General features: G+C 31.9%; 1 protein-coding gene across 12 annotated transcripts in view; it reads right to left on the bottom strand.

Moving 5' to 3' along the window:
• The window catches only part of Axn (protein axin), a 115,338-nt gene that overhangs the window by 12,569 nt on the left and 83,205 nt on the right, over positions 1-19,564 (bottom strand). For 2 of the 12 annotated variants that reach the window (XM_088201936.1, XM_088201940.1), the window contains exon 1: positions 394-488. The exons of 7 other annotated variants lie outside the window; for them this stretch is intronic. The gene's annotated coding sequence lies outside the window, so the exon portion shown is untranslated. Of the gene's footprint in view, positions 1-95; positions 115-393; positions 489-19,564 lie in introns of those variants that run through there. 3 more of the 12 variants (XM_088201944.1, XM_088201947.1, XM_088201939.1) reach the window with 2 other exon arrangements.

Below are 19,564 nucleotides of genomic sequence, written 5' to 3'. Positions count from 1 at the left end.
TACACTATGCATCCTGTCAAACTAACACTAAACAGCGCGAACAAACAAGTTATAACAGTTGTATACGAAAAGAAAATTTATAGGTTAGGAGTTACATTGTTTTAAAAGTTGGCCGCGATGCGATTCCCGAAGCGACTACGCGGTTAAGCCTTTCCAAAAGAGGCTTCGTGAAGTAAAAAGTCGCTCCCTTGTCGACGCGCGACTCGTAAACGCGCGTTAAAGGACGTGTTTACATTTTGGCGAGGTGAGATAAAAAAAAGTTGAGTCTCAAAGCGGCCGGAGTCGACGAAGTCACAGGCGCCGCCGCCGCGCGCCTGCGCCCTCGCCGCCCCGGCAAAACGGAAACTGCGAAGGGTCGAGTCGAACGAGAGACGTATAGGTCGAATTTCGTACCGCGCATGGAGCGTGCGTCCATCTGAGACGGAGACCACGGCGCGCGTCTGACAGGAGCGACGCGCGCAGGCGACTGTTTTACCGACGCGCCTCTCGCCGGGTCACGTGACAGCGCGCGTTCATAAACAAACCGCCCGCGACGAACGAATCGGATCGGCGCTTCTTTGTCCGAAGGCGACTTCGGGAGGAAACAATATACTAACTGTGTCGGACGACAGTTGGTGAGGTGTTCGAGCTGATCCCTTTTTTCGGAAAGCATAACAAACAAACTTTCAGAAGGGTGTCAGTGAAAGCGCAGTGTTGCCACTCTGGCGAACTCGATTAATAACGGACGGACGAAAAAACAAAGATAATTTAACATCGAAGTCAAATGTTATGTTATCTCACATACACACATACAGAGATGTCATTTCAGCTTTTTCCAGGGGGGGGGGGGCAAAAGTTGGCCAGTTAGTGTTAGTTTTTTTAATATTTCGATTACATTAATGCGGTTAATTTCCTCCCTTATGTTACAATATGTCATTGAGGCTGACTCCTGTTTATTTTAAACTTTCACAATTCCGTTGAAACCTTCCCCCCTAAACCTGTGACATAATTTATGAAAGCCGCCTAAGATTCATAGCATTTTATTAAATAACATTTATTTTTCTGGGCAAATACCCCCCCACCCCATCCCACCAATCCCTTCTAAATGACGTCCCTGTTCATGCCGTCGCAGTAGAAACGCTCAGTTATCTATCGTTCATATTACGACTTTTTAAATCAATATCACAATTTACAATAAGTGAGAATAAAATAAAGCATATCTAAACCTTATTTTGCCGAATAGGAAGGCGCTAAAAACAATTATCCCTTCTAAGAAGTCAAAAATCCACGTCAAAAGCTATAAAATCTTGCCGTCGCTTGTACGATTTTATTGCTTTTGACGTGGGTTTTTCACTTTTGAGAAGTGATAATTGTTTTTGCGCCCTCCTATTCATAAAAATTCGGCTTGAATATACTAATACAAATACTCGTACATAAGAAGTTCGTACTAATATACAGGATAACTATCATATTTTTAAAATACACTGTAACGGCGCCGAAACGATTTTATTGGCTTAGTTTGTATTTTGGACTTGATTTATTGAAAGTACTAAAACTATTATTAGTTTTAGAATTTTCATTTGGTGAAGTTGGGTTTGGTTAATTCGTGTAAGTTAGGTTTGGGTTTGAACTGTAAATGGATATTTCGAAGCTGTTAAATTAAGTTTCATAAACATTTTAGAGCAGCAAATAATTTTAGTAGCGCCTATTAGTTAAATTATATTTTCGCTAGTATATATATCTACTGGTGAAAATGACAAATTAAAAAAAATTGAGGAATAAAGTCAAAACTATCTTTTTAGATTTTCTTTTAGGGTTAACAAGAGAATTTTTGGTTTAAAATCATGGTCATCATTTCCACAGAGGGGGGGGGGGGTGAAATTTGCCATCAGTGGTAATTTTTTATTATTTCGATTTCATTAAAATTCATATTATTTATTAAAATGACATACATTTCAAGAGGGCAAATAATCAATACCCTTCCAAAATGACGTCGCTGTATATATAGAGGTAGTTAATGCATTTATATTGCTAAAGTTTGACAAAATACGTCATAAAAACAATATTTTTAAATTGGGGAGGAAAAGGAGTGATTATTGCTTTAAAACGAGATTTCCTTAGGATGGTAAAATTTAAATATGAGTTGTTAACCTTTTTATATATCTATTGAACTAAAATTATAACAGTGTTTTTCAAACTAGGAGCATATTATTTCAGTGTTTAAAAATCTACTTATATTATGTCGCTAGGTCATATGAACGAAATAATCCATGGGATTAAATGTGACTTATCAACAGAATTTCGATGACTTATGCAAATCTCTGAAATATATACCCAATAGCTTCCAAGCAGGAGTTACGCGTGATAACGATGATCGGAGCACAGAGTTAAATTGCTCTCTAGAATCTTGGCTGGTTAGTTCCTTACAAAAAAACTTTATTTTAAAAACCTTAAAATATATTAATATGTTTTATAAATATGAAAACGTCTAAGACGATTGCTAGACGATAAAGGTAGTTCAATAAGTTAAGCGCGATTATAGTAATACCGTCAACAAATGGAAGATTTAATACCGCCATCAAATGGACGTCTCGGGAGAAAACTTACAGTTGAAAATTTAATGGCATAAAACGCAGAATTTTATTTGTAAGCGACATATAGTAGTATAAACGATCTTTTATCCCACGGGACTGAGAACACTAAAGGTTTACGAACTGTCTCCGACTCTAGATTTACGGGGGCAAATAGTATTCGCAGTATAGATAGAGAAAAAGGAAGAGATCCGGCTTAATATTTGATGAATCCGTCAGAGTGCTTTTAGTTGTTCGAGAACAAAACGCTATTTACCGGCGCCCGTCCACACTCTCTCGTCTTTTTTTAGATCGGCGACATTCTAACGTCGGTCGACGATGATACCTACTATTACTATAGCTACTACGACGCCTAATCTAATCGACAAATTGTAAAAGTTTGATAGGAATGTAAATAAACGATGAAAATCTCGCTGAAAAGCGTCTCGGAATTTTTTTGAAACTCGACAACACGTCACTTTAATATGGTTATCAATAAGTACTAAGAATTAGTAATTAGCTTTATGTTTCATATGTTAATAATAACGAATGAATCTAAAATTAATTTCCTCAAAGGCGAGTTAATATTGTAATGGAGCATAGTCTTATATAATATATAATAAGTATAAAATCCTAGGTGTATGTACATATGTGAATATCAATTTCACACGCTCTGAAATTTACGCTAAGTCAGCTAATTAATAATTTCAAACTTTGTTTATGTATTATATTAGTTTCAATAATAATATTTTTCAAAGGATTGTTTTTAAATAATTTACGTTCATGCTACTCTTCGAGTTTTATGAAATAAAGGAATGGCACCTTTTTAAGTTAGCCCTTAATATTCTTAGCCCCGCACATATATTTTATTGTCAGTTAAGCTAATTATCCGTTGAGTTATCAGTGAAAATTTTTGATATCATTTTTTCCATAACTCTTTGAATTTTATTTTTTATATTTGAAAAATGAATATTTTTTATATAAATTAACGATGATTTCACTATTCTTTCGGTGTTTGTTAACAGTAGTCGTATCAATGATGTTATTTACTAACGGTATATTTTTGTTTCGATATTTTTAACCCTAAAATAATAATGGCAGTGGAGATAAAATAATCTCAGTTAAGCTATATAATGCTTTATGAGTTTCAACTCGGTTATAACGTGACAATAGTAGTTAAAACCATTAAATTTAGATACCGTCAAATAGGGTTATAAAAATTTCGTTCCGGGAATTTTGAATATTTACTTAGGGATTGTTAGTGAGGATATATTGGCTGAATCAAAGCAGGTCCGATATTAATGACACAAAAGCTCGATGTGTCGCCTATATCAGTTAACATATTTAAAAAAAAACTAGTACAGCTGTTAATTTGCAGAATATGGATATATCATTAATTATACGAGGAAAATCTTGCGCAGCGAATCTAAATATGGCAATAATTAATGATTTTAGAACAGAGAGATTTATTTTTTAATCGAATTATTACTGAAGATGAGATGTGTATCCATGTGACGTAAAAAGCAGTGGTTGGATGCAAATCAACCCCAAATTACACCACAATAAGATAATGTTATGTATTTGGTGGTATATGAAGGACATAATTTTATTATGATTTATTGGATTATAGGCAATATTTTTTTATATATTTTTAATGTTTCACAATCATGCAGCGACCGTCCAGCAAATATATGTACTCGTTTCTTAGAGCAGCGAAATAGGTATACGCTTTTATAGAGTGACATTTGCTTGACGGGCATTGTCCAAGGTCGTATACTGCAACGGGAATCTTGCGAATCCAGTGAGTAATTGTTTCCGTGACCGTTTCGCAACAAAGAAATATTTTTTTAATGACGGAGAATATTTACAGTAAGAACAGTTGCGTGTTATTTATGTGATTCTTTCTAGTCGTAGCGAGGGCTTTTGTATTGTCTTGTTGATCGCCATTTTGGTCACAGTTAATTAACGCGAGTTTTAAGAATACGACCCCACACATTTATATTGTAGATAGGGCTGGCTCTGAGCATACACAACCGATTCACTCGCGTTTATATTATTTTTATCACAAAATGTGAAATTATAATTTATATAACGATATTTTATTATCCTAAAAACACAACGAAATCAAAATTGTGCTAATTCTGGAATCGGTTTTTTCGTCTCAGACTTTGTGTATCTTTGTAAAATTAGTATACCTAGACAGAGCCAGCCTCGCGCTTTACCAAAACTCCATCGTCAATTTTGCGAGGCGTTTGGAATCATTTGTGTTAAAGAAACAAGGGCCAGAACACATTGAATGTGCCGTTTCCGTGAATCCTTCCTTAACGCTTGTCGTTGTCACAGTAAATCAAGAAGATACACATTAAACTATGGCCCATTAAGACGCACATGTTCGATCCTGTGTTTTTTTAAATAATAGGAGTTTCAAATTTCAACATACGTAGATTGTTAGCAGTGCTTCTAAGACTTTTTATGTCGAGCCACTTTTAAAATTAGTGATATTTTTACCAGGAAATAAATTTATTAAGATTCAATAATGTAAAGATTTTTTAGTCACTATATAATATATAGTTCTAAAATGTACTACATTGATATTGGAAATTACAAACGATATTTTTTCAGTTTTTGTTGTCTGGTTATGCATGATGTATATGCAATTAATTTATTTGCAATTTTTAAGATTAAAAGTGTCAAATTGCCGCTGAATCATCACAGTATCATATTCTCTGATAATGAAGTGATGACATGGTGTTTTCATGGGTAATATCTGATGACTTTACATTGAAAACTTAATCGATGTAGTGCACGCATTTTAAGTTAGAAGTACGCGAATAATTCGCACACCATATAGTAAAATATACGCTACATCGAAATAGTTCAAATATCGCCGGTTTGCTCCGCTGTATCGGTTGATTAATCGATTCGCAAATAGTGATAAGTCCATTTGTAAAGTTTCACGGACAGGTGAACTTCACGAGGAAGAGGTCCGCGCGTTTCGGGGGCGCTGCTGAAAACTGTATCAAAAGCGCTGGCCAAATACATTCATACACGTCAAAGGGAAACCGCCGATCCTCACAAAGGGCAGGGGAGGCGAACGCACGCGGCGCGGGGAGGGTCGATCCCAGTCGTTCTCAAACATTATCGCGGAGCGGCGCGATCAAAGCGGAGAGGATATCGAAGACAAAAGAGGAGACAAGAGGCGAATTCGATTTTGGCGTAATAAGGCACGTCGGCAATAAAGCAGCCCTTTAGATGTTCTCTCTCTGTGTGTGCTTAGGTGCAAAAGGAAGGGATGTTTTAAGTAATTATTCAAGTTTTTCTTAATTCACTGGAGGTAATTAAGAATAGTATTCTATATCAAATCACTAAATATAGCTATCTGTATTCAGTCTGTAATCTCATTTATCAATATTCATTAGTAAGAAAGAGTCATTGTAAGACAAGAGATGTACATAACATTATACATTCATCAAAATCAAAATAAATATAATTGATACAATGATACAAGAATATAAATTACAATGTAAAATAGAAAAAAGTTAGTCAAACTAATATGTTCCCAGTATTGTTAACTGATGAAATACTATATAAGCAGAAGGGAACCATAGTTTGTCTGCACTTGGATATTACGCTATGTTTTAAAAATATTATAGCTATCCTTACTGATATTACTACAAACATCTAATATAAGAGTGTTGGTAAAAGTATATTCAAATCAATTTTTTTTCATTACATATACCACTGAAAAGAATACATTACAAAATTATTCACCTTTAAAGGTGATTAAGTAAGGTAGATTAAGTAATTTTAATGATATCTTAATTTATATTAATATGACTATTTAATTTTAATTTTAAAAATTTAAAATTTTTTTTAAATTTAATTTTAAATTTTAATACTTTACTATTTTTCCTAATGCGTAAATTATTGACTTTTTTATTTATTAATTATAAACTAGTATTACATGTTTAACATCGAAATTAGAAAAATCTAGGAGATTTAATAAATCTAGCTCATGATTAGAAAATATTGACTTAGCTTTTCGTCTAGTGTAAATTATATTCTAAAAATGTCCGTTGAAATAGTATTGTCTCAAAACCTAATATTATTAATAAAAATCCATTCTCTTTAGTGATTTAAATTCTTTACAATTAACGAATTATATATTTTATTATTTATTCTCAATTACTAAATTTGAAGTATGTATAGCGGCAAGTCACAGTAGGTTTTTCCCTTTACGTGTACCTTCAAGGCTCACTATAGTTTCGCGATTAAATTACCTGCCTCTAATCTAAAGTTCCAGATCGAACTAGCGAGAGAAAAGTAGAGGCATAATATATAATAATTAAGCGTCTGAGAAGGGCCCACCTGACCCGGCGCGGAGGCCCCACAAAGGCCGGTCCCGAGGGGCGCTAATGTACACTTCCCATCGCCCACTTCCGGCCGGTCCGTTCCTCCAAAGGCCATTCGTATACCCTCGATTCTTTGAGGGGCTGAGCTGAAAAAGCAGCCGCCGTGGGAATTTGATAACAACAAAGCGAAGAAAGAAGTGAATTAACCCTCCCTGTGCCCCGCAATTATTCCCTTATTCGATTCCGGTCCGATAATGTACGTGGACTTTTCAGAGAATATAGAGTGAAAAAAAGTACTAAAATAATTTACGAATTAAAATGAAAATGTTTGGGAAGTACGCATCCGCCATTGGGGCGGTAATAATGTCCTCTGGTGTGGCGGTGGGGAGTTTGCATTTTGACCAGCGCAATTATTTCATGATAGTACTTTATCATGTCAAAAATGTATACGCATATTTTTGCTAGACTAGCTTTACTAATAAGAGCGAAATATACGCATTAAATTGACTGTTAATACAATTATTAAACACTAAGCAATTAAATTCAGTTATAATAATAATAAGCGAATAAATAACTTAAGGCATATTTAGAGTATAGTTATTGTGCATATTTTCGTTCTTATTTAAAAAATGTTAAGTAAAATATATCATTAACGATAAGAATGTATTAAACGACGTAATTTACATGTTCATGTAGAAAATGTTTTAGTGAAAATATATAATATTAATATTTTATTATTCATACAGTTTTTAATTAAGAAGATAGTTTACCAAATATTTAATGATAGTATTCAGAAAACATATTTAAAACTTATGTTCATTTTCTTGGCAGAATAAAAAAAAATGTTTTTCATAACATAAATGTTAAAAACACAGCAATTTGTAAATGTCTTAATTTTTAGAACAATACGTTTATATTAGTTACATTTTTAATGCCTTTTACAAAGCATAAATAAAAAATTTGAAGAAAATTTTTCTTTTATGTGAGCCAAGTTAAGAACATAATAAAAACTGATTCTTATAAGAATATTGACATTTGAGAAAATATAGTATACGGAAATCTCACCCGAGAAAAGTTAATCGATAGTATAATAAAACACATGACATTGAAGTTGATATATACGCAAGAAGTAAATTTAAAATATCTAAATAATTACAAGTTAACTGATAAGAAAATGTGCGATCTAAAACTTTTGAACCAAAATACTGTGAAATAAGATGAAATTGTTAATCCACGAAGAGCCGGAGAAGAAAATATTAGTATGAAATTCAATTTCAATATAAATGTAAATGATAATATCATAATAAATAATAACAAATAACTTCCTAAAAGGGTCAGAAAAGCTAAAATCATTATCAATACAATTGCAGTAAGCTCTGCCGAGGCGGAGCGAGGATTTTCGCTCATGAATACTATTTGCTCAGAAAAATGTGAGACTTAAAGCAATGACCATTAATTTGATAGTTTGCAGCTGTCCTCATGGGAACCTACACCATATGTTCAATCATGGCTTCAAAGTCAACATCATTCAATTAACGATAAACGTTGATTCCCGCCACGGTGAAAGTAAGGCGTTCAGAGCAAAAAGGGCGAACTTGACAAATTACCATTTCGAGAAAAACAAGATTATTTTTTTAATGTATAAGCGAAGATGATAGCTATTTATCTCTCTCGTAACTACTGCGTAAGTATGAGAAAGATAGATATTATAATGTCGAGTTCGCCCTTTGTACTCGTAACCAGAACGCCAAAAATCATTAGATAAATTAATAAATTCGTGATTTTTTTTATAAAATAGGGGCAATCTCAGTAAGATAAAAATATGGCTATAATATCTATGAAGTGTTGATTAAATTTTGCAAAAAAATATTTTTGGTCAGATGTCGAGTTCACCCTTTGTGCTCTGAACGTCTCAAGTATTTAATAAAAACCAAAATATTTTTTGAAATAAATAAAATTATTTGCAATTCATTTGATTTTAATTTTTTAATTATATTATTTAAAATGTTAATAAAAAGTTTTTAATTTTATTTTTATTATTACTTTGTGTAAAAATAAAGATTTAAAAATTATTAATGATTAGTAATAAACGAATCCTGTTCAAAAAAGTTTTACCTGAATTTATTTTAATTTTTAAGATTAAATACGTTTAATAATAAACTATTATTTTTTTTTATTTTACGCAGTGGTGTGTTACTAAAATGTTATTAACCGACTCGCATCTCAGTACAACCTCGATTTTTTGTTTGGGGAGGTTGTACTGAGATGAGAGTCGGTTAATAACATTTTAGTAACACACCACTGCGTAAAATCCAAAAAAATAATAGTTTATTATTAAACATATTTAATCTTAAAAATTAAAATAAATTCAGCTAAAACTTTTTTGAATTCGTTTATTACTAATTATTAATAATTTTTAAATCTGTATTTTTACACAAAATAATAATAAAAATAAAATTAAAAAATTTTTTTTTTTACTTTATTTGTAAATTATAATTAATAATTTTAAAAAGTGATAAATTTTAAACCTTTTTAAAAAAAATTAGGGTAAAGTGGTTTTAACAATAGCCTGTATGTTAAATGTAGTTAATTTAAATTTTAAATTTCAAAATGGTCCGCGAGCCATTCGTTTTTTTAAAAAGACAGTCATACAAGAACAATGTTCTACAGCCACTAAACTTCTATATTTCTCGGTACTAAAATTCAGGTTGATGAAACTGGCTTTATGATTTATTAACACACTATTTGATTCCCACACCTGTAAATTTAGTTAAAAGTTTTTTGCCGTTTTAATCCCTCCACTTAGGAGGTATAATTGTGAATTGAAGCGTGGTTCACTTGATGAAGCCGACAAAGCATAGCTTAATTTCGAGCTACTCGTATTCGGTAATGAGGAGTTATTAAAAAAGTAATTGTAAATATGTGTGTACCAAAAAAAATTACATATGAATAAAAACTATTAGTCTTGGTTCTCCAGTTTTTTTAAATTTATGAATTTTTGCTATTCTTACAAACAAATCACTAAAATAAAAAATCCAGCAGCATTGAATATCAAAACTCTACTTAATTGTATTATATTTGCAACAGCTAATTTATTTACTATATTCGACTTTGATTCATTTATGTCAAATATGAAGGGCAGGGTGCATTTAGTATAATCCAGTGTATGATAATACCATACAGAGGTTTATTAATAATTTTTTTTTTATAACTGTCTGATTTTAAATGCTTTAAAAGATCCACACGTGTCTTCAATCACTAAGTTTCGATACTGTCCATCCAACCGCACAACACGCGCAACCGAAATCAAATCAAACAACCCCTCGAGACATTCCCGGGGATTCGCCCCGAGCAAGCAGCAAGCAACAAGCGCACGCCACAAAGCCTCATAAATCTGCAGAGCAGTCTTAAAGGTAGGGCATAAAAAGCATGAATGTTTTAATGTCTTTTCAAAACCCTCTAAAAGTAGCTGTCGCAAACACGACAAAACTACTACCACTTCTTGAAGCTCTCGCACACAAACACACACGCACGAACCACAAAGTGCACCACAAAGAATAAGAAACCTGGCGAGTAATAACACTCTACGACCACGCTCATAATGGAAACATTCGCAAACTTCGCAACACATAACAGAGTATAATTCGCAGGGTAAACGCGAAACGCTGTTTTTAATTTTAAAAAGCTTTATTCGTCCCAGTATTATTGTGCACTTTTATTCTTTCTGAAAACACTCACACGTGTGCACGTAGTAATATACACGTACACGTATGCAGATTTTCCGCGTCGCCGAAGCATAAGCCTTTTGATGTTTCGCTCCTTGTGAGTTTTCATTTGGAGCTTTTGGTGCCTTAGGGTTTTCCGCGGATGGCGGTGTCTAATGCCTCCTTTGAGGTGATTTGTTAAAACGCGAAAAACCCATTATACGCATGTTTTTACGACGAAAGTCGCGTCAATTGACTGAAGTGGTGAAACTTTTAAAAGATAACGACGACAAAGATCTATTTGACTCGAAAATTAATTAAATAAATGCGAAAGGAATTAAGGTATATATGATAAAATACTACGTTTCAAATAGTCAGAGGCAAACAATTGATAGATTAGGCGTGAAAAAAGTATAAAAAATCAATAATGTTTACAAAAGTGAGACATAAATAAAATAGTAGCATGTAAATACTAACCCAAGTCATACAGGGTAATAATCATTATACTATTAACTTAATCACACTTTCCAAGCATTAAGGATCCATATTTGTTTAATTATATGAAAACCCTACGACAAGAACATGCTAATTTACATATAATAGATAAGCGGTTTTTAATCTGGAATCCGCCATTACCGAGAGTCTACGAAACAATTTTAACATCATTTAAAAAAAATAGATGAGAGTGACTCAGATAATGAAGCATCAATCTTGAAATCTATCAAGAAACGTAAAATTGAAAAATATTGTGGTGAGTATTTATTTGGATTTACTTATCTGCAATCAAGATGTGAAAAGAACTGTGTTTTCTATGTCGCGAATGTTTATCTATTGAAAGTATGTCTTCCGACAATCTCTGACGTTATTTGGAAATAAAACACTAAGTAAGAGTGTCGACTTTTTTAAATAAAAAAACGAGAACTTGCTTCAAGTCAAAATCTGATGCAAAAGACCGTAACTGGTTGTATCAATAAAACAGCAGTAAAAGCACATTATGAAGTATCCATACTAATAGCAAAAACTGGAACACCACATAATATAACAGAGCAACTAATTCTTCTTGCTACAAATACAAAATATATAAGTTTGATTTCACTATCGAACGATACGGTCAAGAAAAGTTATAAATATATCATATAATATAAAAGTTCAGTTAATTTCAAGAGTGATCAAAACTTATTAGTAATCATTACAATTGGACGAGAATACTAGTCTCTATTTTTTAGCAATTGTTAGACAGAAATTTGTTATTTTATTATAAAACACTTTCGCGTACTAAATATGAGGACATATTTAATAGTTTTCATCATTTTATAACCAATAATAAAATCAAATGGTCAAAATGTGTTGGAATTCGCACTAACAGAACTTGTACAATGTCAGGAAAAGAAATGGAAAGCGTCACACCTAAATTTGATGCTGCATACACAGAGAATCAACAGATGTAGTTTTTTATTCCTTTTACAATTTTTTTTAAAATTTTATGTTTCTTATTCTATGTGCTAATTATTTATATAAATGCGCAAGACTATTAATTTAAATAGCCAATATATTACAAATATATATTAAAACGTAGAGCCTGAAATTGAGTCTCAAGAACGACGTAAAATAGTTAGGGTTGAGGTGGGGTCCGCAAAAAATGTTGTTTAAGAGGGAGTCTACGGACTACATAAGTTTAAGAACCGCTGTAATTGATCGGAATAGCGTATTCCATAAGGTCTAGATTGGTAAGCCAGAGGGCGCGGGATCGAGCCACGGCAGTCGACTTGAATTATTATTTATAAAAAAAGCGCTATTCAGATACACGGACTTGACACTCTTAATGAATACCGTTTAATCCGTCCGATCTGATACGCAATATCGTTAGTTTACGATGACGAAAAAAAAATCGGTTTTCGAAAATGCGAAGGAAAATATTATTTAGTGAAACTTCGTCGCAGCGATTATGGGTGTTCCAATAATTATTTTGATAAAATAATATTTAATACAAATACATGAACATCTTCACTAATTCTTTCTCAGATATGTAACATATATCACACCAAACAAAGAAAAAAAGTCAAATTTTTAAAATATGGTAAGAATATGCTAATTAAATAGTTGAATTATTGCCGCAAATGATACGTTTGACTTTGAAAAGTGTAATTACTATATTATTTCGATTAATGCGCGTATTAGTTAAAAAGAACAGATTTTAGATTTTATAAGCACGATAGAGCAGTGTTATAGTCGGTGACTAATACCTGAAAATCCTGGTTTCGAATTCCATATGAATAGGGATTCCAATCCCGGGATCCCGAATCCCGGGATCCCGGGATCCCGGACGATTTTCAATACCCGATGAGTCCCGGGATTATAAAACATAATCCCGAATTTTTCGGATTGGTTGATTTATCAAGCACAATCAAATTATTATTGACAACATCGTTATATTTCGTGTACAAACTTGCGCGAGTTGCACGTGTCATCTGTGAATCTTTGAGGCTGTGAGTCTGAACGTGCTTTTTCAGCAGCAGGCTGCTTAGGAACCAAAATCAGATCAAGGCTAAATGATAAAACACTTGATGCTTTGATGTTACTTCGTGAGTTTTATTCAAAATAATGTTTTCAATTAATTGTGTCTATGAATGTACATAGTATGTACATTCATTGTCAAAAGTTCATTTTTTTCTTCTCAAATAAATATATAAGACCTTTCCTTTTTTATTTTTATTATATTAGTTTCTATTTTAAGTCCAAGACTAAAATTATACGTACTTTATACATTGTACGTTATAAAAAACAGATGTAAAAATATATTGTATTATTCATTTTAAATTATTTTTATCGATAAAATAACATGAAAATTATCCCGGGACTGGTCCCGGGATCCCGGGATCGACTAAATGCAATACCGAAATCCCGGGATCAAAATTTTGGCTCGGGATTGTAATCCCTACATATGAACCTTTATGTTTTTCAAAATTAGTGATTATTATATAATTAAAATTACGATCGATCATCATGGATGTTTTGAATCTCAATAATGAAAATTGTGATGATTAATTAAAATCATGCCAGGCCATACATCTTAGAAATAAAAAACATTTAATAATGAGCTACTAAAATAAAATATATATAAAAAAAATCACACGGCCTATCCTAATAGATATTATAGATATAGATCATATCCGATTTTAAATACTTCTTGTGCTTATATGATAAATAAATCAATGTAAGTAATATTATTGGTTTCATTTTTTTAAATAAACGAAATCTTACATATTGATGAAAGTAATATAATACTGTTTAACTATACAAATTGATCGAAATCAATAGATAAACACTTGAGTGTTGAGTTAATATCTGAAGACTACAAATTGATATCCAATCTATTTGCATAATATTTTATTATTACCATATATATTTGCACAGTGTTACATAACCACATATAAAAAAATATTACGCTTACTTTATATATATAAATATTTGGCTTACTGTAGTTTTGAGTATGTGAACATATTTATATTATTGTTGTTATTTGAGAACGCGGATGTTATTTCGACCCAAATTAACTATGAAATATTATCGTTTAAGCAAAACGCAAAATAACTGCGTTTCAACGCCCGATTGCCCCGCTAATTAATGGCGCAAGAACGCAAATATGATTAATTTAAAAAGCGCTGGACAAAGCTTTTAAAACATTTATAATTCGAGGGGACAAACGAAGCTTTTGATATTTATTGGATGAAAAATATTTGTGACCGTGCCAAAAGCTTTCGTTTCAAAACCGATACAATAATCATTCAAAACAATTATATACGAGGTGCTTAAAAGAGAGAAAAAATACTATCGTTATAGTTTAAAGTCATAACAATCAATTAACATTATGAATGGTTTAATACGGGGAAAATAATTTATAGAGCTTTTAAATTATGTTTACACAATTTGATTCATTGTGATTATTATTTTACATTTATTTTCGTAACATATTTGAAAGGTCGCTTAAATTTATATGTAAAATACATTGGAATTTGCGATGGAGCTAACGGTTGAAATATATTAAACACAAACAATAAAAGCCAAGCTAAAAATGAACAACAATATCCCCGTCTCGACCGAATCCAATATAAACAGCTGCCTATTATAAAATGTTATTTATTAATATTACAAATCTTGACCACCGAGTCTATATATAAACATACATATTATTATGAGTGTAAATATAGCAATCTATTTTTATCGAGATTAACTCTTTTTGAACTCTTTGAAGAAGTCATTATATTTATATTGACGTTCGTAACATATTTGTTCAAATAAAAAATACAAAAATAGTTCAATGGTAAAAGCGTAGAATATTTCTATATAATTTAATAACTGAACGAAATATCATATTTATATTTTGTCCTTGCTTTTGCCAGGCACTAAGTTCAGTTTTGAAAATGTGTTTTGAGAGCAATAAAAGCACTTTCATCTTAAAGTTAGTTATAAAGCTGTGTTTGATGTTTGAGCTATGTATATTGGTGTATCATACAAGTAAATATACATACGTACTAATCAATTAGATAAAGAAGAACGAAATAAAAGTTGACAAATATTTTATTATTGTAGCTAAATTTGTAAGCCCCACATGCGATTCACTATTATAATTACAATAGCTTACCAGTAGCAAAAAAATATAATTATCAGTAAAAATATATTTTCAATGCCACTACTAGTGAAAATATAATTTATCTGACAGGTGCAAGTGAAATTATACGCTGCTCTAAGCTATTTGACAGACGTGAAACGTGTATAAAAGCGACGAAAGTGATAATGTTCGACTAAAAATTTAAAACGCCACTTATGAAATCATGTAAGCCACCCGCAAACTTCAATTGTACAACTTTTACCAGATTTTTCTGGGGTCAATTATGACTGCAGTGATTTAATTATCTGCACAGAAAAAAAATCAGTACGCTTTAGTAATAAATTGGATTTAGTATTACTATTTTATTTGAATATAATATTTAGGGTTAATCCGGCAATTATTTTTTTTGTCGAATATGATGATACCTTTCAGCGAATTCCTTTTATCGTTACTGCATTATATATGTTTTAAAATACTTAAATTTTGTTGTATTGTTTTTTCACGTGTCTGTTTCGGTAAAGTGCATATTTTATAACGTAATTTAGGTCGATGTTTAAATACTATTTGCGTTGCTCCGTTATTTGATTGCTGCTATTTGTGCCAATCTGATTTTGTTTGCAAGTATGACACCACAAAACATGCTAAGTATTTATACTTTTACCACAAACATTGAAACTTGAGCTGCATTATAAGTAATAAGATCAATGAATTCCATACGGTATGATTTCTTTTAATACAGGAAAAGCATTTTTTTAGTATAAAATAATGATAAAAGTATAAACAAAATAAATAAATGTAATAGTTTAGGGCAATACATTTTATCAAGATAAAACCAGATTAATATGTACATCTTTTGGTAATTTATCTCTGAAGTACTAAGTCTCGATTTTCGCAGATTTTTATTTTTTGTAAGCTATCTTCCATTGTTGTATATATTCTATGCTTCGATTTATGCGAATTTGATTTACGTGAAATTTCGCGAAACCTATCTACCACGCACATTAAGGTATGACTTAACAATTTACAATACCTACTTAATAATTAATTTAAATATTAATGAATACGTTACCAATAATTTAAATTATTATTTATTTTATACATTTTAAAGTTAGTAAAGAAATGTATTTTATTAAATTTAACCATAATTGTTAGCATGTAAACTCGATAATGAAAACAGATTCAAGTCAATCAACCGTACAAAATCTACAATATTCGTTATTAACAACTCGACTGGCACAATTTAAATTAATTGGATTGAATTAAATATTCAACCGTCAATACGAAAATTCGATCAAATCATATTGAAATTTATACGACAAAAACGTAACAACTCGAGGCACTCGAACATCCGCAGATGGGGTACGCGATACACCCCAACCGCGACGAGCACTCGTCTCTTTTTTTTTAAATTTTATTCAGCCAAAATCAAACATTAATCAACATCGACGGTCCTCGTCGTCCGACGCCAAAGATACGCTCTCAAAACACCATTAAGCATTCAAAGTAACCCATTAGCGAGCCGATTTCCCATTTGAATACGCGTCTCGATATCGTCACAGACCCTCCGCGGTGTTGGAGTGCCATACAAAATAATTGGCGGGCGATTACGAGTGGCGTTAAACAACCACCCCCATCCGGCTGATATTCAATCTGTAGTTCGATTGGATACGTTTCAAAATGTAACGAAAGACAGGTGGTGGATTAAAAAGGATGCATACTAAAATTGATTTAATTGATTAAATGTATTTATTATTTATTTATTTTAATTAAATTAAAACCACCGTGATCTAACAAGTTACCTCAACGCGTCACGATGATCGTAAAATTATACATTGTATTATTACAGTTACCGGATTATTATTGCGCAAACGAAAATTGCGCACACGAAAATTCCAGACAGCGAAAATTAAAATTTAAGTGATTGTTGGATTGTTAAATATATTTTACTTTTAATTTCAACTTCTTATTTTACTCAATTTTTAAGTAAAACAATGTATAATTATAGGAAATGTAAGTGTATTATACCAATATAAAGTACTAATATAATTGTACAATATTTTTAAAATAAAATAATATTAACATCTGTTATATATACAGACATTTTATTTTATATATATATTTACGTATTCTTAAATATACATATATAATCAGAATGTTTGCCTTTTGAAATTTTCGCAAAATATAAATGTGTTAAAACAATTTTCAAGTCAATAGAAACTATTCTACCGAATGGAAAAGACAAAATTTATAATGAATCAGAAGAAGTACACTAACTTTTTTGTATCAATTGTGAAACAAATTACATTCGTCAGACAAACCGTAGGATTTTACATCGAAAAATACTGTTGTCATACTTTAGAAACTATGAAAATTTATTAGAATATTTTTAGTTTTACTATACGCTATTCGAATAGTTGGAAACTCTGAAACAAATACTGGGCAATTTAATGCCTAAATATCTAGAAATTAATTTTTTATCCGTTAATATTGCTCTTCTGGATATGTTACTAAATATTTTATGCCTTTTAGAGTATTCTAGACCTTACTTTATTTAATAAAAACACTTCTTTCAATATGCTTATGATTATACTATATATTTATAGTTATTCTTTGTACTTCATTATGTTGTAATAGCTCGTTTAAATAAATATAGATATTGATATTAGCACTAAAATGCTGTCTAAGCAAAAATAATCCGAAAAGTGATTCAAGTGGGTGGACAAAATGTTATAGTACCATTGGTGACATTCCAGTAAAAAGCGACATGTATGTTCATTAATTAGCTAAAATTAGTTTTGAAAAGCTAGATACACACACATATATTTTAGATAGTAAAACTTGAGCAGTGAAATTTATGCTGCTTAACTTATATACGATAGCCACGGAGAATTATTCTGCATTCATGCTGAAATAGTCTCGTCTCCAGGAATGCGTCCACCTCGCATTCCACTCTTGCATATCGTCCAATATTTTCGGCTGAAATATTCGCGCGCATGAGATGACCGCCATAAATATGGGCATGGACAGATTCCGAGAATAGTCCAAACCAGTCGCGAGGTCGTCTCAGTGAAAAAAATCCGATATCGGGTGGTGATCGGTTTCCGTTTTTACCCCCCGGTGATTTTGTGAGTGAGTGGTGTGCTTCGTTCAGAGCAAGCCAAGTAGAAGAGTCCGACGATTGTGTCACCACTGTAAAATTGCATTTGGAGTTCGCGGGCCGCGAAATTGGAACCGATCGGCGGAGGATTCTTTCAATCTTCGCGGACGCAAATCGGGATGAAATTTTTCAATCGCGGAATCGACGAAGCGCGATGGGACGCGAAGGTGCTCAAAGCGGGGGACGCGTGAATACTTTTAAAATTACAATGGCAAATATATAACTCGCGGGGATCACACTTTCAGATCGGAGCGTTCCAAACCTTCCAAAATTATTGAAAATTATATGCTTATCTCTAACCAGCGTGACGATTTTAATAATTATTTCGTAAAATTTATAAATAAAAATCATGCACAGTGGTAGGGATTCCAATCCCGGGCCAAAATTTTGATCCCGGGATTTCGGTATTGCAATTAGTCGATCCCGGGATAATTTTCATGTTATTTTATCGATAAAAATAATTTAAAATGAATAATACAATATATTTTTACATCTGTTTTTTATAACGTACAATGTATAAAGTACGTATAATTTTAGTCTTGGACTTAAAATAGAAAATAATATAATAAAAAAAAAAAGGGAAGGTCTTATATATTTATTTGAGAAGAAAAAAATGAACTTTTGACAATGTATGTACATACTATGTACATTCATAGACACAATTAATTGAAAACATTATTTTGAATAAAACTCACGAAGTAACATCAAAGCATCAAGTGTTTTATCATTTAGCCTTGATCTGATTTTGGTTCCTAAGCAGCCTGCTGCTGAAAAAGCACGTTCAGACTCACAGCCTCAAAGATTCACAGATGACACGTGCAACTCGCGCAAGTTTGTACACGAAATATAACCAATCCGAAAAATTCGGGATTATGTTTTATAATCCCGGGACTCATCAGGTATTGAAAATCGTTCGGGATCCCGGGATCCCGGGATTGGAATCCCTACACAGTGGTGATCTGGAGTATAAAACTGTTTGTCAAGTATAGAAGGACAATGCGTGATGCACTTCAGTGTCATGTGGAAGTTTTTAATAACATAAACATTTCTACGATAATTCAGTAGTGTAGACTTTTAACTAGTCAGAACTTATTTTCAATATGTTTTACATTTCAAAATCGCTGTGTTCAATATTTTTATTAATAATAAAATTTTGATATTATTTATCGTAAGTTAAGCCAGCAGATACAATA

This window comes from Plectrocnemia conspersa, unplaced genomic scaffold, assembly GCF_051122295.1.
Source record: "Plectrocnemia conspersa isolate PC_06_02 unplaced genomic scaffold, ASM5112229v1 ptg000013l, whole genome shotgun sequence".
Lineage (NCBI taxonomy): Eukaryota > Metazoa > Arthropoda > Insecta > Trichoptera > Polycentropodidae > Plectrocnemia > Plectrocnemia conspersa.
This window is presented reverse-complemented; position numbering and strand designations above follow the sequence as displayed.